Source organism: Bison bison, unplaced genomic scaffold, assembly GCF_000754665.1.
Source record: "Bison bison bison isolate TAMUID 2011002044 unplaced genomic scaffold, Bison_UMD1.0 scf7180017864308, whole genome shotgun sequence".
Classification (NCBI taxonomy): domain Eukaryota; kingdom Metazoa; phylum Chordata; class Mammalia; order Artiodactyla; family Bovidae; genus Bison; species Bison bison.
This window is the reverse complement of record NW_011494880.1, coordinates 428,110-437,359: the sequence shown is the minus strand read 5'-3', so window position 1 is coordinate 437,359 and position 9,250 is coordinate 428,110. Positions and strand designations below refer to the sequence as shown.

The 9,250-nt window shown below is 39.6% G+C and overlaps 1 protein-coding gene across 4 annotated transcripts in view; it reads left to right on the top strand.

Moving 5' to 3' along the window:
- The window catches only part of LOC104997412 (UDP-glucuronosyltransferase 2A1-like), a 55,467-nt gene that overhangs the window by 39,272 nt on the left and 6,945 nt on the right, over window positions 1-9,250 (top strand). The window lies entirely within an intron of this gene.

The window sequence follows — 9,250 nt, the reverse complement described above, 5'->3', positions numbered from 1 at the left end:
GAACTGTGGTGTTGGAGAAGACTCTTGAAAGTCCCTTGGACTGCAAGGAGATCCAACCAGTCCATTCTGAAGGAGATGAGCCCTGGGATTTCTTTGGAAGGAATGATGCTAAAGCTGAAACTCCAATACTTTGGTCACCTCATGCGAAGAGATGACTCACTGGAAAAGACTCTCATGCAGGGAGGGATTGGGGGCAGGTGGAGAAGGGGACAACAGAGGATGAGATGGCTGGATGGCATCACTGACTCGATGGACGTGAGTCTGAGTGAACTCTGGGAGTTGGTGATGGACAGAGAGGCCTGGCGTGCTGCGATTCATGGGGTCGCAAAGGGTCGGGCATGACTGAGTGACTGAACTGAACTGAACTGAACTGAATAATCAAATCAATAATCAAAGATTATTTTATACTTCCTAAATTTTGTGAAAGTATTTTGTCACCTACCACTACTGGATGATAGATTATAACCTCGAAGAAATACTACATTTATTTAAAGAAAATAATATATTGTTAAAGATATGAATTGTTAAATTAACAATAATATTTTTTATTTCTTAAAAATTAAAGATATTACCACTATAAAGAATTTAGGGACTACAACAAAATCATAAAAATAAAAATGAAAAACCACTCAGCTTCCTTCATGTCAGTTCAGGTCAGTTCAGTCTCTCAATCATGTCCAACTCTTTGTGACCCCATCGACTGCAGCACACCTGGCTTCCCTGTCCAACATCAACTCTCGGAGCTTGCTCAAACTCATGTCCATTGAGTTGGTGATGCCATCCTCTGTCGTCCCCTTCTCTGCCTGCTTTCAATTTTTCCCAGCATCAGGGTCTTTTCCAATGAGTCAGTTCTTTGCATCCAATACTTTGCAAAGTATTGGAGTTTCAATTTCAGAATCAGTCCTTCCCATGAACATTCAGGACTGATTTCCTTTAGGATGGACTTGTTGGATCTCCTTGCAGTCCATGCAACTCTCAAGCCTCTTCTCCAACACGACAGTTCAAAAGCATCAATTCTTTGATGCTCAGCTTTCTTTATAGTTCAACTCTCACATCCATACATGACTACTGGAAAAACCATAGCATTGACTAGATAGATCTTTATTGGTAAAGTTATGTCTCTGCTTTTTAATATGTTGTATAGGTAGTCATAGCTTTTCTTTCAAGCAGCAAGAATCTTTTAACTTCATGGCTGCAGTCATCATCTGGGTAGTTATAACCAATACCAGTTTAGAAACTTACTTCTGCTCTTTCCTTGTGTTAATATATAAATAGAAAGAAGACCCCAACCTCCCTGTTCCCTGACAGAGAGTAACAATTGGACACTATCCATGAGCAAAATCATCTCTGGGATGCTCTAAAGACCATGTAAGAAATTTTAGCAACACAGCAGAACAAAAATCTGAGATTAATCACACAAGAACAGAATGATGGCAGTTTTATTTTACCAGCATCATCCCCAAGCCAGCATTACTCATTACCAAGATAGAACTTTCAGCTAGAAAGAGTTCCTTGGCAGAAAAAGAAGAATGGATTGAATGACAAATTTTTAAGGCCTTCTGGAGCATACAAAGCGAAAAACAAATTCTAAATTTGTGTGAAGCCACAAGAGATCTCAATCAGCCAAACCAGTCCCAAGAAATAATGACATTAGAGGCATCCCACTTCTTATTTAAAGCTATACTACAAACTTATAGCAATTTTAAAAAGATGATATTGTCATAAAAATAGACATACAGACCAATGGACAGGATAGAGAGCCCTGATACAAACTGTTTTATGTAAAGTTGAATAATATTTGACAAAAGTGAAGAATACTCAATAGGAAAAGTGTTATCTTTTCAATAAGTAGTACTAGGGAAACTAGATATTTATATCCAGGAGAATAAAATTTGGACCCATATATTACATTGTTTCCCTCAGAGCTCAGTTGGTAAAGATCTGTTTTCAATGCAAGAGACCCAGGTTCAATTCTGGGGTCAGCAAGAGCTCTTGAGAAGGAAATGGCAACCCACTCCAGTATTCTTACCTGGAGAATCCCATCGACAGAGGAGCCTGGCTGGCTACAGTCCATGGTGTCACAAGAGACAGACACGACTTAGTGACTAAACCACCACATTGCATTACTTACACAATTTGACTAGAAATGGACTAAAGACTTAAACATAAGAAGACCTGAAACCATAAAACTCCTATTATAAAACAGGAGGGAAGGTTTCTTTTTTTTAAATATAAATTTATTTATTTTAATTGGAGGTTAATTACTTTACAATATTGTATTGGTTTTGCCATAAGGGTATTGGCACCAAATTTTGGGATATAACACCAACAATACAAGGAACCAATGCAAACCAAAAGGTGGGGCTATATCAAGCTCAAAAGCTTCTACACAGCAAAATAAATGATTTACAAAATGAAAGGCAATGTACAAAATTGGAGCATATTTTGAAAATCACACATCTGATAAGAGACTAATATACAAAAGATATAAGTAACCCATGTTACTCAATATCAAAAAAATTTTTAAATGAATGTAGTTACTGAATACATATTTGCCTGAAGAAGACATATACATGGCCAACAGTTACTTGAAAAGGGGCTTAACACTACTAAGCATCATGAAATGCAAATCAAAATCCCACCTCACACCTATGAGAATTGTTGATGTTGTTCAGTCACTAAGTTTTGTCTGACACTATGACCCCACTGACTACGGCATGACAAGCTCCTCCATTCTCCACTATGTCCTAGAGTTTGCTCAAATACATGCCCATTGAGGTGGTGATACTATCTAACCATCTCATCCTCTGCCACCCCCTTCTCCTTTTCCCTTCAATCTGCTCCGGCATCAGGTTTTTTGCAGTGAGTCAGTTCTTCACATGAGGTGGCCAAAGTATTGGAGTTTCAGCTTCAGCATCAGTCCTTTCATGAATATTCAGAGTTGATTTCCTTCAGGATTGATTGATTTGATCTCCTTGCTCTCCAAGGGACTCCCAAGAGTCTTCTCCAACACCACAATCAGAAAGCATCAAATCTTTGGTGCTCAGCCTTCTTTATGGTTCAGTGGTAAAGAAACTACATGCCGATGCAGTTGCTACAGGAGATGCAGGTTTGATTCCTGAGTGAGGAGATCCCCTGGAATTGTTCAGTCACTCAGTTGTGTGTGACTCGTTGTGACCCCATGGACTGCAGCATGCCAGGCTTTCCTGTCCATCACCATCTCCCAAGCTCGCTCAAATTCATGTCCATCGAGACAGTGATGCCATCTAAGCATCTAGTCCTCTTCATCCCCTTCTCCTCCTGCCTTCAATCTTTTCCAGCATCAGGGTATTTTCTAATGAGTCAGCACTTCACATCAGGTGGCCAAAATATTGGTGCTTCAGCTTCAGCATCAGTCCCTCCAATGAATATTCAGGGTTGATTTCCTTTAGGATAGACTGGTTTGATCTCTTTGCAGTCCAAGGCATTCTCAAAAGCCTTATCTAACACCTCAGCTCAAAACCATCAATTTTCTGATGCTCAGATTACTTCATGGTCCAAATCTCACATCCATACCTGACTGCTGGAAAAACGATAGTTTTACTATATAGATCTTTGTCAGCAGAGTAATTTCTATGCTTTTTAGTATGCTCTCTAGGTACTGTGTGGATCAAAATAAACTGTGGAAAATTCTGAAAGAGATGAGAATATCAGACCACCTGACTTGCCTCTTGAGAAAACTGTATGCAGGTCAGGAAGCAACAGTTAAAACTGTATATGGAACAACAGACTGGTTGCAAATAGGAAAAAGAGTACATCAAGGCTGTATATTGACACCCTGCTTATTTAACTTATATGAAGAGTACATCATGAGAAACACTGGGCTGAAGGAAGCACAAGCTGGAATCAAGATTGCCGGGATAAATATCAGTAACATCAGATATGCAGATGACACCAGGCTTATGGCAGAAAGTGAAGAAGAACTAAAGAGCCTCTTGCTGAAAGTGAAAGAGGAGCATGAAAAAGTTGGCTTAAAGCTCAACATTCAGAAAATGAAGATCATGGCATCTGGTCCCATCACTTCATGGGAAATAGATGGGGAAACAGTGGAAACAGTGGCTGACTTTATTTTTCTGGGCTCCAAAATCACTGCAGATGGTGATTGCAGCTTTGAAATTAAGAGATGCTTACTCATTGGAAGGAGAGTTATGACCAACCTAGACAGCATATTAAAAAGCAGAGACATTACTTGTCAACTAAGGTCCATCTAGTCAAGGCTATGGTTTTTCCAGTGGTCATGTATGGCTATGAGAGTTGGACTATAAAGAAAGCTGAGTGCCAAAGAATTGATGCTTTTGAATTGTTGTGTTGGAGAAGACTCTTGAGAGTCCTTGGACAGCAAGGAGATCCAAGCAGTCTATCCTAAAGGAGATCAGTCCTGGGTGTTCGTTGCAAGGACTGATGATAAAGCTTAAACTCCAATACTTTGGCCACTGGATGCAAAGAGCTGACTCATTTGAAAAGACCCTGATGCTGGGAAAGACTGAGGGCAGGAGGAGAAGGGGACAACGGAGGATGAGATGGTTGGATGGCATCACTGACTCGATGGACATGGATTTGAGTGAACTCCCAGAATTGATGATGGACAGGGAGGCGTGCTGAGGTTCATGGGGTCACAAAGAGTCAGACATGGCTGAGCGACAGAACTGACTGACTGAGGTTTGTCATAGATTTTCTTCCAAGGAGCAAGGCTCCTTTAATTTTGTGGCTTCAGTCACCATCCACAATGATTTTGCAGCCCAAGAAAATAAAGTCTGTCACTTTTCCCCCATCTATTTGCCATGAAGTGATGGGACCCGATGGCATAATCTTCATTTTTTGAATGTTGAGCTTTAAGCCAGCTTTTTCTCTCTCCTCTTTCACCTTCATCAATAGACTATTTCCTCTTTGCTTTCTGCCATTTGGGTGGTGTCATCTGCATATCTGAGGTTATTGATATTTCTCCTGGCAATCTTGATTCCAGCGTGGGCTTCATCCAGCCCAGCATTTTGCATGATGTACTATGCATGCAAGTTAAATTGCATGCATCTTTGAAGTACTCTTTTCCCAATTTGGGACCTTTCCATTGTTCCATGTCCAGTTCTCATTGTTGCTTTTTGACCTGCATACCGGTTTTTCAGGAGGCAGGTAGGTGGTCTGGTATTCCCATCTCTTGAAGAATTTTCCATAGTTTGTTGTGATCCACACAGTTAAAGGCTTTAGTGTAGTCAATGAAGTAGAAGTAGTTTTTTCTCTGGAATCCTCTTTTTTTTCTAGCATCCAATGGATGCTGGCAATTTCATCTCTCATTCTTCTGCCTTTTTATTTTAATCCAACTTGAACATCTGGAAATTCTCAGTTCATGTACTGTTGAAGTCAAGCTTGGAGAACTTTGAGCATTACTTTGCTAGTGTGTGAAATAAGTGCAATTGTACAGTAGTTTGAACATTCTTTGGCACTGCCTTTCTTTGGGATTGGAATGAAAACTGGCGTTTTGAAGTCCTGTGGACACTGCTGAGTTTTCCAAGTTTGCTGGCATGTTGAGTGCAGCACTTTAACAGCATCATCTTTTAGATTTTGAAGTAACTCAATGGGAATTCCATCATCTCCACTAGCTTTGTTCATAGTTATGCTTCCTAAGGCCCACTTGACTTCGCATTCCAGAATGTCTGACTCTAGGTGAGTGATCACACAATGGAGTAGTAAATGGGAATCCATTTCAGCATTCTTGCTTGGAAAATCTTCCCCTGGTTTAGGAAATGGCAACTCACTCTAGAATTGCTTGGAAAATCCCATGTACAGAGAAGCCTGGACTACTTTAGTCTATGGAGTTCCAAAGAGTGGGACACAACTGAGCATGCATCATGAAATGACATTCAAACATGACTACTGGAGAACCATATCTTTGACTATATGGACCATTGTCAGCAAACTGATATCCTTGCTTTTTAATGTGCTGTATAGGTTTATCATAGTTTTCCTTGCAAGTGTCTTTTAATTTCATGGCAGCAGTCACCATTTGCAGTGATTTTGGAGCCCAACAAAATAAAATCTATTACTGCTTCCAATTTTTCCCCTTCTATTTGCCTTGGAGTGATGGGACAAGATGCCATGGTCTCAGTTTTTTGAATGTTAAGTATCAAGCCAGCATGGAACTTTCAGAATGGCCATCATTAAAAGATATGGTCTAAGAGATAAGGATGTAGAAAAAGAAAAATTGAACTGCACTCCAGGTGATAATGTAAATTGCTGTAGCCACTATGGAAAACAGTATGGAAGCTTTTCCAGTGATCTCACTTCTGGGTATATATCTAAAGAAATTAAAATAGAATATGGAAGAATATCTTCAGTTCAGTTCAGTTCAGTCTCTCAGTCATGTGAGACTATTTGCAAACTTATGGACTGCAGCATGCCAGGCCTTCCTGTCCATTGCCAACTCCCAGTGTTTACTCAAACTCATGTCCATAGAGTTGGTGATGCCATCCAGCTATCTCATCCTCTGTCATCCCCTTCTCCTCCTGCCTTCAATCTTTCCCAGCATCAGGGTCTTTTCAAATGCACCAGCTCTTCATATCAGATGGCCAAAGTATTGGAGTTTCAGCTTCAAAATTCGTCCTTTCAGCGAATATTCAGGACTGATTTCCTTTAGGATGGACTGGTTGAATCTCCTTGCAGTCGAAGGGATTCACATTAATCTTCTCCAATACCACAGTTTAAAAACATCAATTCTTCAGCACTCAGCTTTCTTTATAGTCAAGCTCTCACATTCATACATGACTACTGGAAAAACCATAGCTTTGACTAAATGGACCTTTGTTAGCAATGTCTCTGCTTTTTAGTATGCTGTCTAGTTTGGTCATAACTTTTCTTCCAAGGAGCAAGTGTCTTCTAATTTTGTGACTGCAGTCACCATCTGCAGTGATTTTGGAGCCCCCCCAAAATAGTTTGTCACTGTTTCCACTGTTTCCCAATCTATTTGCCATGAAAGATGGGACCAGATGTCATGATCTTAGTTTTCTGAATGTTGAGTTTAAGCCAATTTTTTCACTCTCCTCTTTCATTTCAACAAGAGGCTCGTTAGTTCTTTGCTTTCTGCCATAAGGGTGGTGTCATCTGCATATCTTAGGTTATTGCTGTTTCTCCCAGCAGTCTTGATTCCAGCTTGTGCTTCCTCCAGCCCAGCGTTTCTCATGATGTACTCTGCCTGTAAGTTAAATAAGTTAAATAAGGGTGACAATATACAGCCTTGATGTTCTCCTCTTCCAATTTGGAAACAGTCTGTTGTACCATGTCCAGTTCTAACTGTTACTTCCTGGCCTGTATACAGATTTCTCAGGAGGCAGGTCAGGTGTTCTGGTATTCCCATCTCTTTAAGAATTTTGTAGAGTTTGTTGTGGTCCACACAGTCAAAGGCTTTGGCATAGTCAATAAAGCAGAAGTAGATGTTTTTCTGGAACTCTCTTGCTTTTTTGATGATCCGACAGATGTTGACAATTTGATAGCTTCACCCCAGTGCTAATTGCTGTATTATTCACAAAAATCAAGGTGTGAATTAAACCTTAGTGTCTTTCAATGAATGAAAAGATAAAGACAATGTGGTGTATGTAGTGAAAGAATATTATTTAGCAAAGAACACAAAGGAAATACTTCCATATTTGAAAACATGGTATTGTCCTAGGTGAAGTAAGTCAGTGAATGATAAATATTTTTTAGAATCACTTATACATGCAGCCTAATAATTGAAACTCATAGAAGTAGAGTAGATTGGTATTTTCCAGGGTCTAGGAGTTGGAAGAATGGAGAGACAAGCTTTAAGTATTAGGGAACAAAATTTGAGTAGTAAAATAAATAAGTTCTGGGGAACTTTGTACAACATGGTAGTTAGCTGTGATCAGATCAGATCAGATCAATTGCTCAGTCGTGTCGACTCTTTGTGACCCCATGAATTGCAGCATGCCAGGCCTCCCTGTCAATCACCAACTCCAGGAGTTCACTCAGACTCACGTCCATCGAGTCAGTGATGCCATCCAGCCATCTCATCCTCTGTCATCCCCTTCTCCTTCTGCCCCCAATCCCTCCCAGCATCAGAGTCTTTTCCAATGAGTCATCTCTTCGCATGAGGTAGCCAAAGTACTGGAGTTTCAGCTTTAGCATCATTCCTTCCAAAGAAATCCCAAGGCTGATCTCCTTCAGAATGGACTGGTTGGATCTCCTTGCAGTCCAAGGGACTCTCAAGAGTCTTCTCCAACCCACAGTTCAAAAGCATCAATTCTTCAGCACTCAGCCTTCCTCACAGTCCAACTGTGATCACAGACAAATAAATAAATTCTCAGTAATGAAAGAGTACATTTATTATGTAACTATATTTCATATAAATAAAATAAATATATTCTTTGGAAAAAAGAAACTATATTAAAATTAAAATATTTTCCAGAGTTGTAAATGCTTCTATATATCAGATAAATTCTTACTAGAAATTTTGTATAAGTCTATAAACATGCATTGACATTTGAGTTTAAAATTATTTTTTAAACATAAATTTTTAAAATATTCAATGATTTTTCACTATTAAGTCACTTATCAGCGTCTCTCTTGTTTGTTTAACTTATTTTTAATTGGGATATAACTAATTTAAAATGTTGCATTGGTTTCTACCATGCAACAACGTTTTGTTGTTAAGTCACTCAGTTGTGTCCGACTCTGCAATCCCATGGACTGCACCACACCAGGCATCCCCATCCTAAACTATATCCAGGCCTTTGGTCTCATGTTCACTGAATCAGTGACACCCTCCAACTATCTCATCCACTGTTGCCATCTTCTCCTCCTGCCTTCAATCTTTTTCAGAATCTGAGTCTTTTCAGATGAATTCACTCCGCCGTCAAGTGCCAAAGTTCTGTAGCTTCAGCTTCAACATCAATACTTCTAATGAATATTCTGGGTTGATTTCCCTCAAGGATTGACTGGTTTTATTCCTTGGAGTTCAAGGGACTCTCAAGAGTTCTCTCCAACACCACAGATGAAAAACATCATTTTTTCAGCACTCAGCCTTCTTTATGGTCCACCTCTCACATCTCACATCATCACCTCTCACATGATTACTGGAAAAAAATTAGCTTTGACTAGATGGACCTTTGTCAGCAAAGTGATGTCTCTGATTTTTAATATGCTACCTAAATCTGTCATAGATTTTCTTCCAAGGAGCAATTGTCTTTTAATTTCATGGCTGCAG